Genomic DNA, 26,338 nt, shown 5'->3' with positions numbered 1-26,338 from the left:
CCACCTGCCGCAGTGGCTTCCAAGGTATCGGGACCTCCCAGGCCCCTGGCGAGCGGGTAATAGACATGCTTGTGACAGGGCATGCTTGGAATCAAATCCGCTGCCTCTGCTGGCATCGGAGGAGGGGTCGGTCCCATCTACCTACCCAGGCTGCCTCCCAGGCCGCCGCCGCCCCACCCTCTGGAGCGAGAGAAGACTGGGTCCCAGGTGGTCGCGGCCTAAGGTCTGGGGGTCCAGACCGTTGCTATGGCAGCGCCCGGGGCAGGGACACGGAGCAAAGGGCCCACCGGCCAGCGCGCAGCCAGCCTGCGCCCAGGGCCCTTCTAAACATATGTGGCAGCTGCACTCTGTTTTCTGGAGAGGCTGAAATGTTTCTAGCAGCAACTTGTAGATCTCAGGCCTCTCATTCTTGAGGTCTTCTGGGGGCTGCTTGTAGCTACCACAGAGATGGATGAACTAAGGAAAAGCCAGACATTCCTCAGTTCACTGGGGAGTCCTTGCTTGGACCAACCATCAGGAAAAATTTTGTCTTTCCTGGCAGGTCTATGTGCTGTGGTCTCCATCCACTGGGCTGCAGGATCCGTGGGAACAAGGGCCGTGGTTTCTCTTGCTCACCGTTCCACCCCCGGCACCCCAGCTGCGCGCACCTGGGCGACTTGTCCTTGTAATAGAGAACAGGTCAGGCCCTGTACTGGATCTGTTCCTTTAACCACTGTGCCCTGTTTTCCAAGCTCAGTCTTGCCAGTGCAGCACCTTTAGCCTGAAACAGACAAGAGAGCCTGTTCTCCAGGCTCTGACCTTTAAGGACGTCAGCACTTCTGCCCTCATGTAGAGATGGGAAGTTGCAAACTAGAGAATAATAACCTTTGTTTTGTTGGCGGTTTACAGGGACACCATGGCCTGACCCACGAGGATGGCTGCAAGAACAGAGAATGCCTGCAGCAAGAAGTTTGCAACAACCAACCACACACCCCCTCCCTTTTTTTTTTTTTTTTTTTTTGTATAAAAGGAGCCTGTATTCGGACTGGAGCAGGATGGTTCCCCAAGACATTAGTCTGCCATCCCCTTGGTCTACTGGCTTTCCAAATAAAGTCACTTTTGTTTGCCCCAACACGTTGTCTCCCAATTTATTGGCCTGTCATGCGGCTAGCAGAATGAGTTTGGACTCGGCAACATCCTGACTTAATGTCTTCCAGCCAAGCATCACTAGGGCACAAGTTATTACTCATTAAGAAGGAGACACACCATGGGGAACCCTTGGGGCTTCTCCTAAGAGGCTGTTAGGAAGAACCCATCATTGGATTTGGCTGGTGCTAAGTGAACTGGGGGAGAGGTTGAAGAAATGGCTCTGCTCTAGGCTGGAGGCTCTGAGGGGGCTGGCAGTTCTATGACTGGGTGTCTCACGGAGTCTTGGGAGGAGGAGGGAGGGGTGAGCTGGGGTGGACCTGCAGCTGTCACTCACACTATGGGGAAGAGGGCATTTGCTATTTTGTAGCTTGGACACGTTCAAGTTTTGTCTGTTCAGACGTGATTCTTGAGGTCTCTTGATTTTGTCTTCCTCCTCACCTGGCTGCTCCAGGACGTGAGGGGAGTGTCCCTTGGAGCTCACACCCCCATTCCACTGTGTCATTTAAAAGTCCCCTTTATAATGCTAGAAATTAAGGTATTGGTCTTGTCTGCTAGACAGTAATGGGTGCATTTTTGGAGTTTGCATTCAAATTGAGTTTTTTTTCTCCTCCAAGTACTGTTGAAACAACATTTCATTTTTCTCAATTTTTAAATTACCTCTAGAAGCAAGCATTTAGAGACTGAAAAAAAACAATGAGATGGATTATGACAACTTCTCCAGGATATACGTCTTTATTTGCTTAATAACTCCTTACATGTGATTTTTAAAAGGCCTGCCTACAACTTGGTGTGTGATTATGTTGAGTCTTTAACATTTCTCTGCCCTCGGTTCCATCCTAACGGAATCTCATCTGTGAAGATGTAAAGAGAAATGACATGTAAAGGATGATTCCAATACTCAGCTAATTTTCAGCAGGAAATTTGCTTCAAAACCATATAAAACATATTTTCTTTATTTGAGCATGTTGGACACTAGAATTCATAACCCTCTTGGGGTTGTGTTGTTCTTCTAACTTGGATGGGACGTGCTGTGGGACACTGGGGGATCTCCCCATCTGTGACATGGGGGTGACAAGGGGCTCCCAGAGAACTCGCCGTGAGTGCTTTACAGAGCTCCTCTGACCTGCACTGCAGATGGCACCTATGCCATACTCTTGTGTGTGACAGTTATCATTTTAACTGAGAATATTCCGAGTGGCTTAGCAATTTGCCTGATCTCATTTAGTTTCTGTTAAAGCCAGAAACCAAGCCTCTCCTTTTTTTCAACCCTGAACATTTATAGTCTTACCGCTCTTGCACTGCACTTTTACAGCGTGACAGCTCAAGGCTTTTCTCCTCAAGAAAATCACGTGAAGTTTTCCTTAAGAATCTCATTTGCATGCAGGGAAAGCACTACAATTTTTAAAAAGGTGAGAAAAACAAAGGCATGGATCCCTGTTAGCATGAAGGCTGTGGGTTTCAGTTCAATAATTATGCGGTTTGAGATCATTAACTGAGCAGACCTTCCGGATCCACACGTGGCTGCTTCCCAGCATCTGCATCCTGAGTCCGCACATGAGGGCTGGTAGTCACCGAACACACATCACGGCAGCCCTCCCAGCGCTCCTGTGAGGGGTGCCGCCCATTCTCCTGTTACTGGTCATCAGTGTTGTGGGACAGTCTGAGGAAAGCTGAGCTGGCGAACCATTAGGCACTAATCAAAATAAGAGAAAAATATGCCTGCATTCTAACCATTGCCTTCAGAAAACATTGTCTGCAGACCCTCAGAGCCTCCTCCTGGCACATACGCAAAGTAGTGCATTTTTCTTTCTTCTTATCTGATCTAAAGGTAGATGTTATCATGAATATTATTTAAGTAGGAAGAATGAGACAAAATAACAGGTAACAATAGGTATATGACAACTCTCATGACCTAGACTTATTGCCAAGGGTGAAAGTAACTAATGTTTCTGGATTTAAAGATGAATAACTCTAGAAAGAGCAATGGATCTTCACGCCAAAGAACTAAGACTGAGACCATCCCTGCATCTCCTAGATGAGACTTCGGGCTAAATATTTAACTCCCCAAAGTGCTTATTTCTTATCCACACATGGTGATTTAATATCTGCTGTACCGACTCCCAGGGTGGTCGTGGGGGTCAACTATTATAAACTTTGTGGTCAGGACCTCTGTAAGTTTTCTTTTACTTGTCCCTGGTGCTCAGTGGGCAGTAAACTTTAGCTATAAAAGATAGATACTGCTCAACATGGGCAGTAAACTTTATCTATAAAAGAAAAGGACTAATTTAAGAATTGCTCATATTATCTTCCTAACTCTAAAACTGAGAACATGTCTGGCCGTTTGCCTTTCCCATTCTCAGAGACCTACTTCACATCCTAAGATCACATAAAGCTAGAAAGTTTCCAGGCTCCGGGCACCACCACCTTCTGCATTTTAGGTTTTTTGATTTAGCTGATGACGCTTCACCGGGCAAACACACAGACCCCTCAGTTTAAGAACACCCGCGAAATATTTATGTATTATTTACCAAATGATAACTGGGTGCCTGATAAAAACCAGGCACTAGGTACTAAATGCTAGTATTCCAGACTGACAAGCAGGGAAACAGATTAAACAGCGTGAGATTAAATAGCTCCCGTCCCAGCCTGCAGGGTTTGGATGCCCAAGGAGGGCAGGGTTTGGGGCAGAGAGCATTGCTGAGGCTAATGGTTAAGTTCGTGAACAGAGTTAGCTTGAGGTGACTGATCACAAAGTGCAAGTGGAACGGTCACCAGCAAAGTACAAGCCAAAACCAGACTTGGAGGAAGTGTCAGGGGGCCAAAGCCAGAGGCAGGCAGAATGGCTGCTGTGGGGAACCACAGACGACGGCACAAGCCCACAGGAGCAGGTGTGTGAGGGGAGTGGAGCATCGGCATTCAGGGAGCCTGGGCCCAAGAAAGCTCAGGTGGGGAGAGTCCAGGCTGGGGTCTGTTGGTCTTCTGCACCCAAATCTCCTTTAACTTTAGCCACTTTTCACCAATGAAGGGGGAGGACTAAGGGTCACGGTGAGGAGATGAACGAGCAGTGTCAGAGAATGTCTAAGAGCTGTGCACATCTCCGAAGGATTTCACTAGGGAGGACCCTAATTCTGTGGGAGCTGTGAAGCAAGAAACTGTAAACAGAATTGCAGTGAAATCTCCCAGAACCTGGGGAGGGTTAAAACAGAAAATAGCAATTCACATTCTTTATCTGATGCCAAAATAATTTGAAAGCTCCTACGTTGTTAAATGATGTTGACAGCTGCTGCTTTTCAGAGAAGGCACGCACATGTATATATTGTTAGAAAATATTTTTAGCCCTCACTTCTTTGATTAGCGATAAAACAGTTCTTCAGAAGGCCAAGTGGCTGGTGCTCTGGGGGGTCGTTGAGCAGGAAGCTTAGACTTCTCAGGTTACTTTCCACATGCACAGGATGAAGACGTCCCTCTGCGAATACCTGTGAACAATGATCACACCTTCAGGGGAAAAAATTACAGTTGTATGAAAAAGAATTAAAAAATCCTTTCCCAAGGCTTGACTCTGAAGTACTCATTAAAGATGCACCTGTATTACTATTTTCTATTCTCAAATAAAATCCCCAATCGATTGCTTAGTAAAGCCACTGTACTCACTGGAACTAGGTTTGCATATATATATAGTGGGGGGCAGACACAGACATTATTTTACTCTCACATTTAAGAATTTCAGCCTTTCCTTCTATTTTATAATCTGGTTTTTAAAAACATGACACCTTTGAAGATTACAGGCCAATTATTTTATACTTATTGCCCTTAAAGGAAAAAAATAGCAACTTTGTGACGCAGAAGTTTAGCAAACATGACATTCAATAAGCAAAGTTAATGTGATCCACAGTGGACACACTGAAATCATGTGCCATCCCGTAGGGTGCACTGAGGGGCACATAAGCTTTGCTCCTGTGATATACTTGTCACAGAGCCATGATCTGAATCAGATTAGAAAGAAACACCAGCCAAATCCACTGAGGGAAATGACCCACAGAAGATGTATGGGTGGCCAACAGGTACAGGAAAAGATGCTCACCATCATAATCATCAGGGGGACGCAAATCAAAAGCACAAGGAGACATCCATCCCCTCACACCTGTTAGGATGTTTATTATAAAACAAAAAGTCCCCAAAGGTAAATGCTGGTAACGATATAGAATTGGAATCCTTGTGCGCTGTTGGTGGGAATGTGAATGGTGCAGCCTCTGTGGAAAACAGCGTGGAAGTTGCTCAAAAAATTAAAAATAGGTATACTTTATGATCCAAGGGATCATACTGCTGAGTTAATAGTCAAAGGCTCTGAAGCCAGGATCTCTCAGAGACATCTACACTCCCGTGTTCACTGCAGAGCCAAGACGTGGACACCACCTGTGTCCACTGATGGATGAATGGGTAAGGAAAGGAGATGTGAGACCCAGACAGGCACAGGTACCTCTCACACACAACAGAATTATCATTCAGCCATGATGGAGACAGCAGTCTTGCCACTGGTGACCACACGGATGACCCTGACTGAGGGTATCATGCTAAGTGAAATGGACAGACGGAAGAAGACAGATGCTGAATTAGATCACTCATGTGTGGAATCTAAAAAAAGTTAAACTCATACAGACAGCGAGTGGAATAATGGCTGCCAGGGGCTGGAGTGGTGTATTAAACTACACGGTGTTATGTTTCAGTTATATCTCAATAAAGCTGGAAATAAGAAGAAGAAATAACAAACTGACATCTTTCCTCATGTGAGTCAGCAAGCGATTCTAGTTTCCATTTGTATCTGCATTCAAGCATTTATTTGCTCAGTTGGTGCTGAGGCTGAGGACTGTATTTTAGTGATTAATAAACCCAATCAATGCTCTAAACATTTTTACTGCAGAGAAAAGTTAGCATTAAAAAATCACAGGAATGTTTGACTTCATTTTTCCGTTATAAAATCTTTAAAGATGGAAGAAAAAAATTTAACTGATAGAAATCCCAAATTGAGAAAATGTATTTAGAAATCATGGTCTTTTCCCTAGAAGCATTCCTATTTTTGTTTAGAATACCAATCAGGGTTAATACCAAGGAAAACAAAAGATTTAACCTCCTACTTTATGCAAATCTCAGATAAGTGATACTCACAGAAACACCCACAGAAAAATTATAAATATATTTACTATTTCAGCAAGGCAGCATATAAACCACATGGTAGACTCTACTGTTTTTCTTTCACTCAAATAATTGATTTGGGACGTAAAACATCTTTATCATAAAAAAAAATAACAGGACTGCCACTTTCAAATGCATATCAAATATTTTCTCCTACAAAAACTTACACGCTGATTCGTACTGTGTCTGATGCACTGGCTGCACTGACGCAACAGCAAGGGAACCTCAGGGACCAAACAGGGAGTGAAACCAAGAACTCAAACAGGAAATGACCCCAAAGTCAGCTTCCCCGGGAAAGTTTTGAGGGTCTTGACTGCACAGGGTGTGTGGGGGGTGAGACTAAGCCGAAAAGAAGACTCTCTGGGGGAAGATGAGGCTCTGAGGGCGTCCTCTCACGCAGGCTGTGAGTGAGAACTGAGGAGAGAACAAAGAAGTAGCTCTTCTCAAACTTAGGGCTGAATGAGAAGGGGAGTCTCTCCTGAGGATTCATAACCAAGGAAGCTGGTCGCTGAGATGATTCTCAGTCTGAATTAATGCTAACCTGCGATCTAAATTCCTTAGGGAGAGAATTTCACTTACGGTGGCTCAGGTTGGTGGTACCCCAGAGTTCTAAATCCTCTTTTGATGAGTGACGTCGAGCTTGGCCTCAAAGAATTTCTACACAAAGTTTTCCAAGGAAAATGGTCGGCTTGTAGTTTTAAAAATTCACATTATCTAAAAGGAAAGAAGGCACCATGAGAGAGAATCAGGAAGGAAAAAAGCCCAATATTATGTTTAAAGAAATGAAAGCTTAAAAGTATCCCCGAGGAATAAGAGACTATAAGAAAACCCAAAGCAGAACTTCCAGAAATTAACTAAAAAAATAGTAGAAATGAAAAACTCAGATGTAGCAAATAGCAGATTAAACACAGATGAAGACAGACTAGACCACTAAGAAGATGGACCTGAAGGAATTACCCAACACACGGCCCAGAAGCTCAAAGGGAAGAAGAAACAGGAAGGAAGGGTTAGAGGTAATTTGGGGTAGACCTTCTCACCTAACACCACTCAGAACCCAGCTGTAGGTAGAGAGCACATGGAGAATACGGGCGAGGCAATATTTGAAAAAAATCATGTCCGAGAATTTACCAGAGTTGTTGAAAGAACACTTCTCAGCCAGGAAGCCCACCCCTTAACCCTCACCACCTGGCAAAAACAAAGCAGTACAAAAAGGGTAGGAAAAATAAAAATAAACCCAGATATTTAATACGGCAGAGTGAAACTGAGGAACACTAAAGAAAGATCTTGAAAGCAGCTACAAAGGAAAGATTTTATTACCTTCATTTGGGTGAAAATGAATCTGACTGCTGACATCCCATTAGCAACAGTGAAGGCCAAAAACCAGAATAATAAAACTTTTAACGGGCTGACTGAAAGTAACGGTGAACTGAAAATTGTATTCCCTAGCACAGGGGTTGTCAGACAGCCTGGAGGCCACCACCTGTCTTTGTAAATAGTTTTATTAGCGCACAGCCACACCCAGTCCTTTACAATTTCCCCACAGGCTGCCTTCATGGCTGCAACAGAGACCAGATTACTGGACACCCACAGCCCAAAACAGTATCTGCCCTTTATGGAAAATGTTTGCAACCCTTGCCTAGGAAAAGGACAAAATAAAGATATTTTTCAAAAAAGAAAAGAAAAGAAAAGAGTCAGAAAATTAACCGAAAGAGATCCTTACTCAAGGAAACTGAAAATACATGCTTAAAGTAGAAGAAAAATGACTGCAGATATAAGGTCTGAGACCTGAGAAATAAAGGTGAGCAAAGGCATGTGTGACATTTGCGTAAACCCAGAAAATACACGGTCTACATAAAGCAACAATAATAACCCTGCCTGTCTTTGGGGGCAGGGCGACAGAGGATCAGCCTTTACTCGGGAGGATGACAGAAATACTAATTCACTTTCGATTTTTAATACACATGTTAAAGTAGCCAGGAGACAAGTAAAAGACAGAATTCTCCCGAAAACAGAAAAAGAGGGCTCCACTCCAACCCTTGTTCTGAGGTTAGCACGACCCTGATGCTTCTGGCGGGCAGCCTCCGACGCTGTTCCCAGGTGTTCCCGGGGTCCCTGCAGCCAGGGGTTCCTGCCCCGACATAACCCCTTCTCCTCACATGTGGGCCAACCTAGTGACTCTAAGAGACAGAACACAGCAAGAGGGATGGGTGCCACTTCTAGATTAGGTCGCACAAGACTGTGACCTGTGTCCTGCTCGCACCCTCCCTCGCCCTCCCCGTGCTTCCTCTCACGGGGCCAGTTGCCACATGAGATGGTGGAGGACGGAGGGCACCCTCATCCACGGGCCCAGGGGAGCCGAGGCTTCCCCAGGACAGCCTTGCAGCACCTGCAGCCTGATGAGAGATTCTGGGCTGGAAGCCCCCAGAGAAACTGAGACAATCTATGTGTATTGTATTAATTGTTGTAAGTTACATGGACAACGGACGTAGTGCCATAATCAGACACAGAGTGCGTAAGACAGGAACATTATGATGCTTGCACTCACGATCTCCATCTCCCCAAGATCCCAAACACAAAGCAAAAAGAGATCAAACTTATCCTGACCAAGCTGAGTGTCCCCAAAGAAGGCAAGATTGTTTGATACAAGAAAAGCAATCCAATTCACTCCATTAACCCACTGAAGGAGAAGGCATCTGTAAGAATATTTTTTAAACGTAGGAAGAGCATTTGACAAAAGTCAATATCCATCCATAAGTAAAAAAAGAAGAGAACTTCTTACTTTGATAAAAGTGTCTACCAAACCCCCCTGGTAAGCATGTGGAGGGCTGCAAGGGGGACAGAGGCACCCACTGACATTCTCTGAGGATGCAGGAGAATTAGCATCTGCCTCAATTAGGGCCCACACTCCACTCTGGGCTGGGATGGGTTTTTTTCTCTAAATCACAATGACAGCCATCACTCACTCTACTAAATGCTGTTCCCAGCAGCCCTGGATTGTGCTGTTTCACCGAGGCCTCTGCCTGGAGGTGGCCGTCCCCATCTGCCCAAAGGGCCCAGGACTCCCTAGGTCTGCATGGGGCACAGACCAACAGTGAGGCTGGACCCTAACTTCCATATTTCATTTCAGGCAGGCAAGATTTTTTTCCTATTGTTTTATAAAAGATTAAAATAGCGGGAAGACACTGGTTAGAGAGACTAGTCATGAGGAATTACAAATAATTCAAATCTTCTTCCCTGGAATCTCACATTTAGGTGCAAAAATTGAGCACCAAAGTATGCCCATCCACTGCTCCCACCTGTCACGAGATGGGGCTGCTCATCAGGAGGGGAGCAGACCCCACGCCAGGGCCCCGAAGGAGGACAGGGTGACTGCATTGTAGAAAATGACAGGGTACGTGAAACACACAGGACTGTCTTTAAAACATCCACACAGTCGTCTGTTTTTCAATTAAATTGGCCACGGAGTTTAGTCAAGCAATTTTTTTTGCCTTTATTTTTGTTAAATACGATTCCAGAAAGTATAGTGCAAACACTCAGTAGAAAAGTTGCAATTAAGAAACGTACATTCACATTTAACATTTCAGTCCATTCACTTTGTTTCTAAATAAAAATAGGACAAATTATTCAATGACTTGTCTCAATTTAACAATCTTGGAAAAGACTGGAAGGTGCTCTACGGTGTCCAGTGGACGTAAAAATAGACCCGTATTGATTATACAAATCTATCATGAGAAGTTACCCAGTGATATTGAGTTGTTGTCCTTCTGACACAGACATCTCGTTTCCACGTCTACAGAAGCGTTCTCAGTGAGCTCTACTGGTGGGAGGATGTGTCACCCGGGCCACTCTGTGCCCAGGAAGGGACACGGAAGGGCTGAAGGGTTCCCACAACCCTTCTCAGTGAGTAAAGAGAACCCAAGAGTGGGCTTTGGGTTTACCTTAAATCAGAGTGGAATCTGCTGCTCAGAGGTGGCCATGATCACCTTACATCATCTCCGCGTGTGCAGGGTGGTGTGCGGTCAGTGTGCACGAGAGACGGGGAGGGTGCCGGGGCCAAGTGGGGGCGCTGCAGGAGGGGTGCGGGAGCCACTGAGGCGCGGGGGGCCAGGACCCGCCGGGGCGGGACGCTCTGCGGCCAGCCGGCGGACGACCTGTGGTGACCGGGGCCTGTCCCTTTGCGCATGCTGCGTGTCTTGGAATCCAAAGTAAGTGACACACAATTAGGAACTTCACGGCATGCGATGCCGAGTGCAAAGGGCTTGTGCAGCCACGGTTTCGCCAGGGCCAAAGACAGAACTGCGGGCCTCTCTGGGACTGATGCCTCGGCGGGGAGAGCCGGCGCTCCAGGCCGGCAGGAGAGGCCGCGGTATATTCGTCAGGAGTCCCAGGACGTGGGGGTGGTCCCCTGAGACGTGTGCTTCGTGCCCGGGCCTCAGGGGGCGTGGGAGTTGCTGGTGGGAGGCAAGAAACAAGTTCTGGCTGCTGGTGGGCCCACTGCCCAATGCACGTGCCCCGGGGAGTGAGAGCCCGCGGACGGGACGCTGCGTGGCTGTGCCTGCAGGCGGCCCTGCGCATGTTTACAAAGCCCGAGCGGTGGACAGATCTCTTGGGGGTTGGTCTGGGACTTCCTCGCTGGTTAAACTCCAATTCTTAGTCAACGACTGCCAGCTGTTTTGGAATCCAACCCATCCAAAGTCTGATCTGCCTGGAACCACAGAAGTCAGTGCCTCGGGGAGCCCAGGACACCCGTGCTCCAGCGGCTGCCAGCTGCTCACCATCCATCACGATCCCCATCTCGCCTCCCGCACATTTTCAGTGAAATCTGCTCTTGTATGTCCTCTCATCCCCAGGAATGAACAGTGACCACCTACATCGCTGCACAGCATGACGGGGACACGGGAGGGCTCTGATCAGGCATTGGGGGCTGGGTTGGCTCCACATAAGTGGAGAAGCGTGTGGAGTACGAGGGCATCTGGGGGCCTGCGTTCTCCCCCTGGCTGATGTCAAAGAGGCCTTACGGAAAGAGACAGGACAAGTGTCCTCACTGAGGGAAGAGTCTGTGTTTTCTAAGACGCGCTGGCAGGTGGCGCTGCCGGATACAGTTTTAGGATAGAACGTACGCTAAGATAAGGCAGGGAGTTTTCAGGCCAACGCTGTGTGACTTTGCTAGAGATCCGTTGTTAAAGCAGAGGCAGGGCTCAGCTGACAGTCCATGTGCTGTTCCAATCTCACAGCATGAGGCCTAAGTGAGGGTGACTCTGTGCCTGGGCACATGCCTGTCAGTATCTACAAATTTTGAACTCCCAGTCTGTCCCTTCCCACGCCCCTTCCCCTTGGCAACCACAAGTTTGTATTCTATGAGTCTGTTTCTGTTTTGTATTTATGTTCTTTTTTCTTCTTTTTGTAGATTCCACTACTTCAAAAAGATGCCTGTACCCCAATGTTCATAGCAGCACTATTTACAATAGCCAAGACATGGAAACAGCCTAAATGTCCACCAACAGATGACTGGATAAAGAAGACATGGTATATTTATACAATGGAATACTAGTTTTCTGTTGTTCTAAAGCTCTAATTACATCAGCTGGAGCAGCAGAGGCAGGTTGACTGGGACCTCATAGGCCAGAGTGAAGAGCGTGGACTTAAGTCTAGGGAAACTGACAAGCCACTGGAGACTTTTATGCTAAGGAAGTATAATAATCTGACTTCTGTATTTAGAGCATTGACTGCTTTTGGAAAATTGATTTTGGTGGAGGGGAATACCAAGAATGGAAGCAAGACTACCCTTCTGGGAAGCTATTACATCAATCATGCAGGAGATCTGGTGGTGTAGAGTAGATGTGAGCTGTGAAGATAGAAAGAAGTGAATGAATGAATCTGAGATCCAAGTTGCCAGTAGAGCTGACTGGACTGGCTGCCTGTGAATATGACGGGGAGTGATGGGGCAGAGGCATCAGAGATGTCTCCTCGGTGTTCAGACTGAGTGATGTAGGAAAAGGGAAATGTTTTTTAACTGAAGCAGAAAGGAGGGGAAGGCATAAATTAGGAGTTCAGGATTAACAGATACAAACTATTTTACATAAAAGACTTAAACAGCAAGGTCCCCCTGTATAGCACAGGGAACTATATTCAGTATCTTGTAATAACCCGTAATAAAAAGAGGGAGATCTATTAATTAAGATGTGCAGACAGGTTTTATTAACTGGGGATGATGTGAATGGAGGATTACTTCTCTTTGGGGTTTGGTAAATTAGAACTGTGAGACATCCAGGTAGTTATATCAAGCAGACAGGCAAGCAACTCTCTTAATCTAACTTAGTCCCAAAGAACATTTAAGGTCTACTTCAGTGCAATACTTCATTTTATTGCTACTAAAAAACAAAAACAAAACAAAAATATTGCCTTTATCATAATCCCTAGTTTCTATCAATTTCCTATTTTAGCACTGATCTAAAATATTTCAGCAGTGATATTTTAAATTTGAGAACAGGACTGGAGACTAAGGAGCTGACTGTAGACTTGACAATTAAGGTTTCAGTGTGCGTTGTTGGACTAGAGTGGGTTCTACTCTCATACTTAGACCTGTAACTAGAACTTCATGACACTGGCCTGAACCAAAGTGACCATTCCCCGGGGACCTCTCTCTAGCAGAAGTTTAAGAATTTATTCTCTAAAAAGAAAGCAAAGTTTTCCCTCTCAGTTGGTAGAACATATTTTTTTAAGCTTCCAGTATGTAACTCATGTGCTTCCAATACAGGAAAACACGTAACGTATTAAAAACTAAGCAAGGTGTTAGCCTTTAAAGAAGCCTAGAATTTAGCTGTAATGGAGATCACTCAATGCTGCAGAGCGTCTACCATAGCCAACACTATGTGGGTGTTACGTAAACGGAGCACAGATGTGGCAGCATTTATCCTCCCACTTGTCCAAGAGTGTTAGTCAGTAAAGGATGAAGCATCTGAGCTGTATCTTGAAGTGAGAATAGGAGTTTCTACGGAAGGAAAAGCAGAGGAATGGTAAGCTGAGTAACAGGAATGAAGTACGAGCAAAAGCAAGTGCAAGTGAAAATAAATTGACTTTTGCTTTATGGAGAGTCATTGTTGGAAAGGCACAAATGCTGCATGAGAGACTGCGGGGAGAGGAGATTGAAACAATAATTAGGCTACCTTGTGAAAGGTATTTGGATTGTGGATAATAAAAATAATATGAGAGTAACACAGTCATACTTGGGTTTTACAAAGAAAACTTTGTTTCTTCATTTACAATGCAATAAAGTCGAGGAAAAGGCAAGATTTCAAAAAGAGTTGAATGAAATGTCTCAAGACAGTAACAGTACACACCATGGACTGAATATTTGTTCTCCATGAAAACAAATTCATACACTGAAATCCTAACACCCAAGGCCTTTGGGAAGTGATTAGACCCTGATGGTGGATTGGTCAAAAATGGGATTAAGTGCCATTATAATGGGACCTCCAGGGCGATCCACACCCCTTCCTTCCCATGAGGAGACAGCCAGAAGGCACTCCGAACCAGAAAGCAGGCTCTTGCAGACACTGAATCTGCTGCCACCTTGATCTTGAACTTCCTAGGCCCTAGAATCGTGAAAAATAAATGTCTGTTATTTATAAGCCACCCAGTCCACGGTATTTTGTCGTAGCAGCCCAAATGGACTAAGGCAGAGAGACTGAAGAGACCAGGACAGAATTGCTAGAAAGTCCACAAAACTAGAATTTCCACAATAATGTGATTTCTTTTTCTGAATGTTTTAGGTGAAGGAGAGAGAAGTGTCTGAGATGATTCTGAGTCTCTCCTCTTGCGCGGCTGAGCGAATAGTGGTGTTTCTTAACCGAAGAAGGAAAGTCAGCTTGATGAGGGGTGAGTGGTATTACAGGGAGAATTCAGTATTTGGAAAACCAGTAAGCAGATAGGAACACAGCAGATAAATACGGAGAAAAACCAAAGCTCACGTCAGATCACGGAAAGTCATCAGCAAATCCCAGAAGGTGGCAATGCTGGACTGAAAGAAGTCACCGTGAATATATCATATTGAGAAGGGACCCACGCATAAGCTCTGGGGAGCCTGGACTTTCTAGGGATGGGCAGAGGAAGCCGGAGCGAACCAAAGAGAAGGGCTTGTCAGAGACACCATGGAGAAAAGACAAGGCCAGCCAGGAGGAGAGGGGGTGAAAACAAGAAAGAGCAAGGAACTGACCACAAAGTAAAGCTCCTGTGAGTAAATTCACTAGATGTATTTTTCTTTTCTCATTTTAATATGTTTTCATTTGAGAATTTCCATTTATCCCTGTGTTCTTTCTTTTGCTCTAATTCCATGTGTATTTTTCAAAATCCTGAAAAAAATCAATCTCCTTTCTATTCTTGTTACGTGTAAAATAAAACTCCAATAGTAATAAAATCAATGAAACCACATGAAAGAAAAAAATAGGACTGAAAATAGAATAGAATAAAAACACCTATAATTTATTTTTTATAGTACTGAGAAAAAATACACGTATCTATCCCAAAGGTTTCAAGTCATAATTTTTACATCCAAATGACACTTTTTAACCTTCTCTGGGGGCTCCACATATAAATCAGACATCAAAATATAGTGATGGTTTATTTGGAGAGCAGTATTATGTGTAGGGTAATTCAGTCATTTCTACGTATTTATTGATCAGGGATGGTTTGCTATAAGAGCAAAAAGACAACCTGAGCCTAGAGGAAAGTCTCCATTTCCTGGGAATCGGTTAATTATAGCACAAGACTAGGTGGTCTATTGCTGAGAGCATTACAGCTAAGGATCTGGAGTTTTCTGGAAAGGAAAAAATATTGCAATAAACTACAAAGAGGAAAACTTTATGTAACATGTAAATTTGAAGATGTTGAATTGTTGTGTTTGTCTGTTGAAATAAACTAAACTAAAGAAATGGAGTAAATGATAGTGTTGGTTAGATTCCTAACTTTTAAATAACTGATTGATGCTGTTCCCAGGACCTGGGTGAGTAATTAGCAATCCTTCTGCAGTGAGAAACAAACAAAAATAATACGACTATGTAATCACGAATTTGTGCAACCTCCCATGGTGCAGATAAATGATTCGTAACATCCCAGAAAAGCAGGACTTAAAGTAAAACATGAGCCCCAACAGGTTGGGGGTATTTACAAATAAGGTAACTACCCACAGTTAAGTTGGTGCTATTTCAACGCTTTACTGAAGAGCATCAGGGCTTCTGGAATGACGCCTTGCCTTTTTTTCCATAGGCACCTGGTTTAATGTCAGATTGCACTTTTAGCTGTAAAATAGGAATGATAATTTTGCTATTTTCGGAAGATTTTTGTAAGAAATAAATCAGAGAGTAATTTGAAGGCTGTCATAAACAGCAAAGCACGTAGGTAGAGTTTTGATGTTTACTTCCTCTGTTCCAGATATTACTTGACTCTCAGTAAATAGAGCTAAGCCTAATCCTCAAAAATATCTCAAAATTTCACTGCATCTCAAAAGATAAGACATATGAAACTGAAACAGACATGGATCCTTTTTCTATTATTTAGGTTTTGTTCATACCACCCCCCTCCCCTTCCTCATAACAGCCACCCCCCCCAACCCCACCCCCGCCGCCACCAGTGATTGCTGCTTTTCTAATCCAAGGGAAAGGTACAGGAGAGTACAGAAAAATTTTATTGATTTTTATATCCATGAGTCCTCAGCTTAATTTCCTGGCCCAATTAAATGCTGTGTATTCATTTGTCCAAACATATTCATTTACATAATTTCCATTAAATGTCAGGCACTATCCAGTCACTACTGGGGATGCAGTAGTGATTGGATAGAAAAAGCTCCAAATCCTAACGGAGTATACATGCTGGTGGGGATGCCAGGGAATCCCAAAGTACAGCATATGCTATATCCTAGTCAGGTACATGCAAGGAAGTGTTTGGAGGTTCACAGACATTTGGTCAGGGATCACCTCTCTGGGGGTGTAGTAACTTGAGCAGAGACCCGAATAAAGTTGAAGGAAGTAGCCACGAGAAGATGTAGGGAAACTGCATCCCAGACAGAAGGACCAGTATATGCAACACGCCTCAGGCATGAAAAGGAGCGTTTAATTTGAGGAAAAGCAAGAAAGTCCGTAAGATCTGAGTAAGATGAGCAGGGGAATGGTAGGAGAGAAGTGAGCGAGGAACGTGGACCACTGTGGACCTTAGTATAGACTTTGAATCTCAGAGACCAAAGGCTAAATGAATAGAGGGAAGAATGAAAGTAATGACTGCTGAGAAGAAAAAGCAGAATGAGAGAGGTTACCGAACAATAAATGTCCCCAGTATGGGACATACACGCAGGCATGGGCTTGAATTCTTAACCTGTGTAAGTGCTTAAGGACCGACAGACCACATAGTAATCGTGTGCACAGTCTCTTGCCCGGTCTCATGGTAGATTCGCCGACACACAGTTTCAGTCTGGGTCTTTGTGGAACAGAGTGTTTGGAGTGAGGACGTGCTAACTTTCCCATTGGAACCCTATTTGTCTCGTCTCATGTTGGGATTTGAAGTAATGAGAGAATACAGGGAAGCCTGCAGAGTGGTTAAATTATCTCCCTGCTTACCTTCATCGACATAATCATATCTGGTGTAATTGGTCCTGTTTAATGATCCCATTTAATAATTCCACTTAAAATCTTGAGGATAATTTCCAAATAATATAAAATAAAGAGAAACTACATTACTAAGCACACTGGAGGCCATGCTCACATTATAAAATCAATTGGCTTGATCTCAAATGTAGGAACATGGGATGGAGGAGGCAGCTTTGTAAGTGTATGGCCACAAAGAGAACATATATAACTGTTTGACAGAAGAAAACACATGAGAGGAAGCAAGAACAAAAAGATAACAGTGGATATAAATTTAAATGTAACTCTGACAGTTGTGAAAATGAACAATGAGTTGTAGCAGGAAGAACATGGGTTTTGCCAGATAATATTCTAACATAGTTCAAAGAGCTTTTGAATTTATCAAGGGAAGGCCCTAAGTATAAACTTCTTAAAGAAATAGTTTGTTCTTCTGAATCACAATGGTATCTTCCCAACAGCCTTCCACGTAGTCTCTCCCGTGTTCTACTAATTTACCTATGAAGGCAAACACACACACACACACACACACACACACACACACACACACGCACACACACACACACACACACACGACAAAGGATACAGAATGCCTGGAAACTGAGCGATAACTATACTAGCCAGTGTCTAGTTAGAAACACAGAAACTACACTAGGGAATTCTAAGTGAATTTAAAATGGGGAACTGACTACAAAGATACTAGAGGGATCAGTGGATAATAACGGAACTCCAAGGAAACCAGAGATAATGCCTTCACGAGTATTCCTATTCTTAAGGGTGGGGACCCAGGGCAGAGGAGTCATTAAGAATCTTAAAGCGCAGAGGAGCCCCACAGAGTAAGTAGTCAGACCTCCCAGGACAGGGTGTGTGTAGTTACCGCTGGCACCTCTGAGGACTCCTCCTGTTTCCATATATAAGAAGGAAAGCAGTTGGTAAAGAAATCTGCAAAATGCAATTTGCAAAGCCCCAAAACTACTATCCTAGAGAAAAGTCTAGAAAACTGACTTTGGATCTGAGAAGGACCAGACAAAAAATTGGAAGACAATCTACTGGCATAATCTAAGAGAAATTTTAATGGAATAAAACTGTTAGAAACTATAGGTCTTAATTTATGAGTAAGAACAATAAAATAGATGTCCTGCCTGACTGTCCCAGTATGCCTAGTTACAAGACATTTATAGACAGACAAGGCTATCTTTATATATTTTATAACTTCAAATCTCACCAAAATATTCTTACATTTAACCACATCCATCTAGGTGCAGAAACTACCAGGAATCAGAGGGACAGGAAAAAAGACTGTGGTTTGCTGTTAAGAACTGTGTCCTGGAAAACACAGACACGCATGTCTGTTAGAAAAGCAGACAAGAATAGCCCCAATAGCGATTCGAGTTCAGGGTTGTGATCTTCTTGTGTGTGTTCCAAGACACAAAACCATAGGGTCTGGAAGAAGACAGGTCCTACTCAATATACCAGAACTACACTTAGGTGAGTGCTTGGCTTCCCAGAAACCTGGACTGGGAGCACTGAATGTTAATTCCCCCTCTTGTCTGTATGGCAATAGGCCCAGGCATCACTCAGTGGAAACTCAGAGTAGGTTAAAATACCATCCCAAGGGCAGGCTTGGGCTAAGGTCAAGCCATGATGGATCTTCGTGTCTAATTTATGGACAAGTAGTAAATCAAACACCATGTTTGTTAAAAAGCAACCTGGTTTATTAAAAGGTAACCTGGTCATGATGACTCACAGAGGGAAAATTTTCCATGACAGAGGAATAAAAATATCAATAAACATTTGGGATGAAACAGGTATAAAGAGAGAAAGGCTGGAGATGAAGTTACACTATGATGCCATTAAAATGGAGATGGGCCATTTTAAGAGGCATGTATGTGGATAATTTGAGCAGCATACTAAGATTCAGCTTACATGGTGTGTAATAGGACGACGATTGGAAAAGAAAGAACATGAATGGAGAAGGCAAGAATCACAGGTATTTTTCAGGAATAAGCAAAAATAATTGAAAGGAAAGAAATGTTTAAATAACACTTTTCTTTCAGAAGGAAATGGAAGGCCCCTGGGATCTACATAACCCAATTTAAAATTTTACTTACAGCTAAAGAAATCTTAGAACCTTTTGGCCTACTCTTTTGTATTTTATGAACTTTCTTATGGAATAGTCCCTTATCACATGTGACTATTTAAATTTTAATTAACTATAATTAAATAAAGCTAAAAGGTCACTTCTTCAGTCTGGGAAGCCACATTTCAAGTGCTCAGCAACCACCTGCGGCTAGTGAGCACTGAACTTTACAGCATAGATGTGGAGCAGTGCCAAAAGTTCTCTCTGCCAGTGTTGTCCCAGAAAATCACTGTTAGAAAATAAGTGCTGGTCTTGAAGATTGATGCAAAAGGAGTGCTATCTTAGTAATACACAAAGAGGAAACTAACTCATACAACATTCAATCAAACTGTGCAGCTTAAACGGATGATATCAGACCCAGAAGAATTCGGAACAATTTAAAACTATGATTTAGAAGAAACTTCCATTAAATTAGAAAACACTCCTACAATAACATGTAAAATTTAAATACTTGGGATCCTCCCAACTTGTGAAAGTAAACATGGGCTCATATGTATATTTGTAGTAGTTTTAATGTGTATTGTCAACGCTAGTCATCTCTTAGTGGTAAGATAATCCAGTATTTCTCTTCTCAGACTTTCTCATTTGTCCCGATATACAAGTTATTTATAGTCAGACAGGTTATTTTACAGTTAGAAATACACCCTCAATTAAAACAAGATGAGCCTACATATGTACGTAATGCAAATAAAGTGAACAGAAATTCTGAATTTATTTACAATAGTGTTTTGAAAGACAGAGACTGCTGTCCACGGAACAGTGGTGCTGAAGGGGCCTGTGGATGGTCTCCAACTGCGCACCTGCTGCTGCTCTGCAGGAGGCTTTCAGCTCACGCACCACAGTGGCTTCAGGGCTCTTTTCTCAATATCTGCATTGGAATTGTTCTTTTGGGGGGGGATAATTAAGTTCATTTATTTATTTTTACTGGAAGTAGTGGAGATAGAGCCCAGGGCCTTGCACATGCTAGGAATGCACTCTACCACTGAGCTATACCCTCTCTGCATTGGAGTTCTGAGAATAATATTCCCTTGTTTTTGAGTGGGTTTGAGTGGGTTTGGGAGTGGGTTGTGGGAGTGCCGATCGCTTCGTCACTGCCTGACGTCTGGGGCGTCCTAACCTTAGGCTGGCTGTGGCCCCTCAGCTTTAAACAGCAACCTCATGCTTTGAATCTTCCTGACCACCCCGCCTGCCTCGTCCACTTCTAAGGGGCCACGTGGTCACACTGAGCTACCCAGACGGCCCAGGATCCCCTCCCGACCTTGTGGCCTGAGCTAACGCTGCTCCCAAAGATCCTGCAGCTCCTGCCGCTTCAGTAGCTCCTGCTGCTCCTGACGGTCCCGCAGCTCCTGCTGCTCCTGAAGATCCCGCAGCTCCCGCTGCTTCCGAACGTCCTGAAGATGCTGCACCTGCAGCTGGACCGCTGGACCACGGAGTGCCAGTTCAGGCGTCACCAGCCCCTGGGGCTGAGCCCCCTCTGCGCCCACCCGCACCTTCTTCTTCAAAATCCCACCAAGAATCCCCTCCCGCACCTGACCTTGACTTCCCTTCCCCTGAAGTTATTTGTGTTTGGTTTTTCTTCACTTCCCTCTAATTGTTTCATATCGGTTATGGCATCCTTTCTTTTGCCTTTTTAAGTTTCCTTTAATAAAATATAGACTTGGTCCCTCTGAAATTGTGCAATTCAGGAGCACTAGGTGCCTTCACGATGCCGTGCGACCAACACTACCATGCAGGCTGACACCACTCCTTTCTTCAAAGTAAAACACTGGATCCAGAACACGCACTCCCCCCTCCCCCACCCCACCCCAGCCCCTGACAGCCCCGAGTCCTCTTCCCCTCTGGGTGTCTTTACCTCTCCTGGGTGTTCCCTGTCAATGAAGCCACAGGAAAGCTGGCTTTGCGTGCCTGCCCACGTGGCTTAAGCGGGGGCTGGTGATGTTTTCTTTTGTTTTCACTTGAAATCGCATTTTGATTATTGGAAAGGGAAATCCAGGTGGGCTAAAGATGTCATGTGCAAAATGAAGCCCTTTCGGTAACTCTCTGCATAACCTCGGGGGAGGCGCTGCTCTTCCCCCTGGGACGCCACAGCCACAAGACAGAAGGGAGATGCTTAGCTCTTCCTGGGGCAAAAACAAAAGCACACAAACCAAGAAACCAGCTAAAGCCCAGAAATATACCCGGAAAGACACTCCACGACCCGCAAGAAGCGTTCCTCAGAACCAAATGTTGGAGAAACGCTACACATCCCCGGGATCCTAGAACCTCTCGAAACCCAGTGCTCTAAACAAACACAACACACACAGGCAGTTCCAACGAGAGGCACAGCAGGTGGCCAGTGTGTGTTACATGTGCTCGACCTCTCGGGGGAGGACACAGGCAGACGGACACACTGTGGAGACAGCACTGCTCACCATGATGCTGGCAGGTCTTTAGCCTGGTGACAGCCAACACTGGTGACAATGTGAGGAGGCAGAGGCCCCAGCAGATCCCCCGGAGGGACGAGAGAACAGACACGCCTCTCCAGGGAAACAGTGTGCAGGACGCATCAAAGGGCCACAGGCGCGGCAGCCCTTCCCCGGCAGTGCCGATCCTTAGACCTGACCCCACCAAAGTGCTCGCACAACTTGCAAAGAAGGTTTTACTTCAGCAACATGAAAACAATCAGTATGTCATCAAGGCATTTTCAGAAGTGACCTGCCCCGGGCCCTAACATTACAAACCCAGAAATACACAGGTACGCACGTAAATGTACACGCACATGCATCCAGGAAAAGGGACAGAGAGACTGACACGCAGACAGGCAGAGGGAGAGAGAAACAGAGAGAGAGAGAGACAAGACAGGCGCTGAGAGACACAGGGGGGGAGAAGGAACACCGGAGCTGGGAACGAGCAGAAGTCACGCCCATTTTCAAAGCAAAGATACTGAGGATGAAAAGCTTATTTCATTTATTCCAGAAAGAACGCTACTCATTGGCTATCTTTATTTCAGAAAACTAATTCTCTCCTGGTCATTTATTACGATGATATATTGAATGGAATATAGACATGTTCCGTTCAACATATACATATTTATATGCAACAAAATATATATTATACATAAATATATATATTTACACACTCAATTTTATATTTTATAAAAGCAACCTGAAAGAATTTGAAGGGCAGTGTATACAGTTGTACAAAAAGCCACCTTTCAGAACACATTAGGCGATGTCTTTCCTATTTCTCTGTAACTCCTATGCTACCCAAACGAGCCACTAAGCAGCCTAAAGATCTGTAATGAAGGGTGCCTCTCTTTGCTACTTTTATGCTTTTCATGTCCACAGCATAAGCAGTGATGGGAAGAAACTGATTGTTTTGGCCTTGGACCTAAATGTCACTATGCATTTGGTTGGCTTGGACTTTCCAAAGAATAAAATCATCCCTTTGTCACGTCAAAGAAACTACCAGAAAACAAAATTGTCAAAGGAGAGTTATAATTTCCTATAATGGAAAAAGAACCTACATTGTGAGACTGGAAGTTTTTCCAAATTATAAAGGAGTCAGATCAGTTGGGGGGCTGCGGGAGGCAAGGGCACCAGCCCGCTCTGGCCACGCAGGGCGCGGGCGACTCCGAGAGTCCAGGCGCGGGGCGGGCTTGGCGGCGGCCCGAGGTCCACGGAGGCTTCCGCGCCCGTCACCAGAGCGCCCAAGCAGAGGGGGCACAGCTTTGGGGCCAGGGGAGGGATAGGGAGCGACAAGGGCTCCGGGGTGCTCAGGGTGGGGAGCGACCAGGGCTCCAGGGTGCTCAGGGTGGGGAGCGACCAGGGCTCCGGGGTGTCCAGGGTGGGGAGCGAAAACGGAATCCGGGTGCCCAGGTTGAGGAGCCATAAGGGCTCAGGTGTGCCCATGGTGGGGAGCCACAAGGGTTCCGGGGTGCCCAGGTGGGAAGCGACAAGGGCTCAGGGGTGCCCAAGGTGGAGAGTGACAAGGGCTCCTGGGTACCCAGGTGGGTAGCGACAAGGGCTCCGGGGTGCCCAGGTGGGAAGCGACAAGGGCTCAGGTGTGCCCAGGGTGGGGAGCCACAAGGGCTCCGGGGTGCCCAGTTGGGGAGCGACAAGGGCTCCGGGGTGCTCAGGGTGGGGAGCGACCAGGGCTCCGAGGTGCTCAACTGCGCCCACAGCCATGGCCCCAGGCCCCCAGAGTGCCGACGCCCGCACTCCCCGCCCCGCGGAGGCCCGTGGGGCCTCCCTCCCCCCGCGGGGGCCCCGGGCGGCAGCCGCCGCATCCCCCTCCTTCCAGCGCCCCGCGCCCCGCGCCCCGCCGCCGCCGCCGTACTCACCTCAGGGGCGCAACCGGCACAGCCGGCCGTCGGCCTCGTTCCCGCCGAAGCGTCTCGCTGCGGTACTCCCTGCGTGGGCGGGCTGTTCCCCGGCGGTCGCACGGGGTTCCGGGGTGGGGGGGCGGGGAGCAACGAACCGAAGCGCCGCCTGCTGGCATTTTCCACAGGCCGGCGCCACCGCAGCCGCCTTGGGTCCGCACAGCCCCCTGCCGGCAGCAGCTCTTGCTGTCTCGCCGAGCCGACAAGCCTCCGAGGACAGGGGACGGAGCCGCGGCGCGAGACGGAGATCGGGCGGCGCTGTGCGCAGACTCTTTCCTGTGGGGACTGCGCGCATGCGCACCAGCGGGGCGGGACCCGCGGCCGCTGCGTGGGGGCCGGCCCCACCCAGGGGCGCTGGTCCAGCTGAGCCAATCGCGAGCGCCGGGTACCTCGGCGCGGGCGCTTTGAATGCTTCGTGGGCCGCCTGAGGCAGCGGCAGGCTGGCCATGCCGCTGCCGTTTTGGGAGATCTTCTGAGATCGGGAGGGGAACTCGCCCCTCATCCTTTCGCCGGATCCCCACCCTCGCCAGGCCGCGGGACTGGCGAAAAAAAAAAACAGCTGGGAAAGTAAAACAACACTGACTTCAGGTAACAGTTACCTCTTTGGATGGAAGGAAGGGAATGGGATAAAGGAAAGGTGAAAAAGAAACTTCAAGCATTTGTATATTATTTGATTTCTTAAAAGAAAACTTTTTAAATGCTGACATTTTGCCAGAATGCTTAAATTTTTTAAAGAAATAAAATGTTAATATGTAATTTTGTTACAAAAATACCCAAAATATATTCTTGCATATGCACACAGATATGCATATTTTATATCTAAACGTTAAAAACATTATTCAATGAATAAAATTATAGAAATTTTCTTTATCATTGAACTTTATTCTTTTCCTTTACTTATGGTTATTTCAGGTACTTCAGGGCTCCAGAGCTTGCCAGGAGATGCACATATCCAAGAAGGCCAGTCCCCAGCAGGGAAGCAGGATGGAGCCCCAGGTGCAGGTAGGTCAAGGCAGGATGGGGATGCTGGGGATGGTCCAAGGCAGGCAGCGAGGCTCGAGGTCGGTCAATGGGGAGGAAAGCATCGGGGTCTATGTGGGGCACAGGTAGGCCAAGGCAGGATGGAGTGAGGGGCGCTGTGTGGGACCCAAGTAGGAAGGGAGGGGAGGGGTGCTTCAGGAGCCAGGGTCGGGCTATCCCCCCCCAACCTCCTGCCACCTCCCAAAGCAGCAGCTGAATCCCTCCTGAGCTTCCTGTCGGACAGGCCCAGCTTTGGCATCTGCATCCTTGCCCCAAGTTGCTACACAGCTCCCCTCATCTGGATCCCCCTGCCCACTTTTCTTCCCCGCCAGCGACCTGTGTTCAAAGGCCCCCCTGGCTGGGACACCAGACCCAGTGCACCGTCCAAGGGACACCAGGGGGATTCCCTTGTTCTGTGAGCCAGTGTTCTCCAGGTGGACAGTTTTCCATGCCTCTCCTCCCGATGTGCAAGGCCTTCTCTCTAGGTGCTAAGGCCCTACACATTGACCTATTTGGGTTTGTTTCTCGGCCTCCAATTTTACCCCGTCAGATGACTGTCCATAAGTTTATAAGAAGCCTTAACACTTAGGAGGGCAATGTACACTTCTTGTTCTTGTTCCATTTTATCTTGGCTCTTCTTAGAAATTCCTCATCCCCCACCCCTGATGTCCAAGTCCTTGGCTGCCCTGAAGCAAGAATCCTGGTGCTGGATACCTGACCAAGCTCCTCTTGGTACCTCTCCATCCACAGAGCCGCATACTCTGCCCGGTGGCCAAGAACCCTCAGCTGTCTTTGCTGTATCTGGAGTGGAGTCTGATCTCTCTCCCTTTTGGCACTAGCCTTGAATAAACTCTTTCCTACCATTTTTAACAAGTGTCCGGTGAATACTTTCTACTCACCAGCAGCACCATGGAGCCTGTCGCGTGGCGGTCACAGCTCAAGCACACCCAGGCTTACACCCTCAGTTACTAGGTTCCCCCCACACGCCCGCACGACACAGAACCTGAGAAAAGTCTGAGCGCTTCCAGAGCGTGGAACCCGCGCACCCCACCTCTCCTCCAGTGCGTCCTCCTGGGGTCTCCTCCTGCTCCTCCCTCTGCCCACGGACGGCTTCCTAGTGGGCCAGGCTCCCCACTGGCAGTTCTCAGATCTCCATGGTGACCGTGCTCCTCTCCTGGCCATGCTTCGCACCACCCCACAGGCTCATTGGGCAGGAAGCTTTGGAAGTTCCAGGGCAGGCATACAACTTAACCTGCTCTCAAAGGGGACAGAGGCACCCACTGACATTCTCTGAGGATGCAGGAGAATTAGCATCTGCCACAATTAGGGCCCACACTCCACTCTGGGCTGGGATGGGTTTTTTTCCCTAAATCACAATGACAGCCATCACTCACTCCACTAAATGCTGTTCCCAGAAGCCCTGGATTGTGCTGTTTCACCGAGGCCTCTGCCTGGAGGTGGCTGTCCCCATCTGCCCAAAGGGCCGAGGACTCACTAGGTCTGCATGGGGCACAGACCAACAGTGAGGCTAGACCCTAACTTCCATATTTCATTTCAGGAAGGCAAGATTTTTTCCTATTGTTTTATAAAAGATTGAAATAGCAAGAAGACACTGCTTAGAGAGACTAGTCATGAGGAATTACAAATAATTCAAATCTTCTTCCCTGGAATCTCACATTAAGGTGCAAAAATTGAGCACCAAAGAATCCCCATCCACTGCTGCCACCTGTCATGAGATGGGGCTGCTCATCAGAAGGGGAGCAGACCCCACGCCAGGGCCCCGAAGGAGGACAGGGTGACTGCATTGTAGAAAATGGCAGGGTACGTGAAACACACAGGACTGTCTTTAAAACATCCACACAGTCGTCT

General features: G+C 46.3%; 2 long non-coding RNA genes across 6 annotated transcripts; one reads left to right on the top strand and one right to left on the bottom strand.

Annotated features, from left to right (window-relative positions):
* Positions 1–1,831: 1,831 nt before the first annotated feature.
* On the bottom strand, positions 1,832–23,685 carry LOC107034834 (uncharacterized). Of its 5 annotated transcripts, none has more exons than XR_012074621.1 (4): positions 23,411–23,685; positions 6,898–7,032; positions 2,631–4,604; positions 1,832–2,520 (listed from the first exon to the last, which is right to left on the bottom strand). It is a non-coding gene; the product is annotated as an uncharacterized lncRNA (long non-coding RNA). The 5 variants fall into 5 exon arrangements; XR_012074620.1 differs by having other exon boundaries at positions 1,832–1,979; positions 2,417–4,604; positions 23,411–23,684; XR_012074619.1 differs by having other exon boundaries at positions 1,832–2,821; positions 4,388–4,604; positions 23,411–23,525.
* Positions 23,686–23,765: 80 nt separating this feature from the next.
* LOC140697477 (uncharacterized) lies at positions 23,766–25,334 on the top strand. Its single transcript, XR_012074622.1, has 3 exons — positions 23,766–24,037; positions 24,362–24,451; positions 25,112–25,334. It is a non-coding gene; the product is annotated as an uncharacterized lncRNA (long non-coding RNA).
* The last annotated feature ends 1,004 nt before the right edge of the window (positions 25,335–26,338 follow it).

Source organism: Vicugna pacos, chromosome 7, assembly GCF_048564905.1.
Source record: "Vicugna pacos chromosome 7, VicPac4, whole genome shotgun sequence".
Lineage (NCBI taxonomy): Eukaryota > Metazoa > Chordata > Mammalia > Artiodactyla > Camelidae > Vicugna > Vicugna pacos.
The sequence above is the reverse complement of the archived record's forward strand: the minus strand, read 5'-3'. Positions and strand labels throughout refer to the sequence as shown.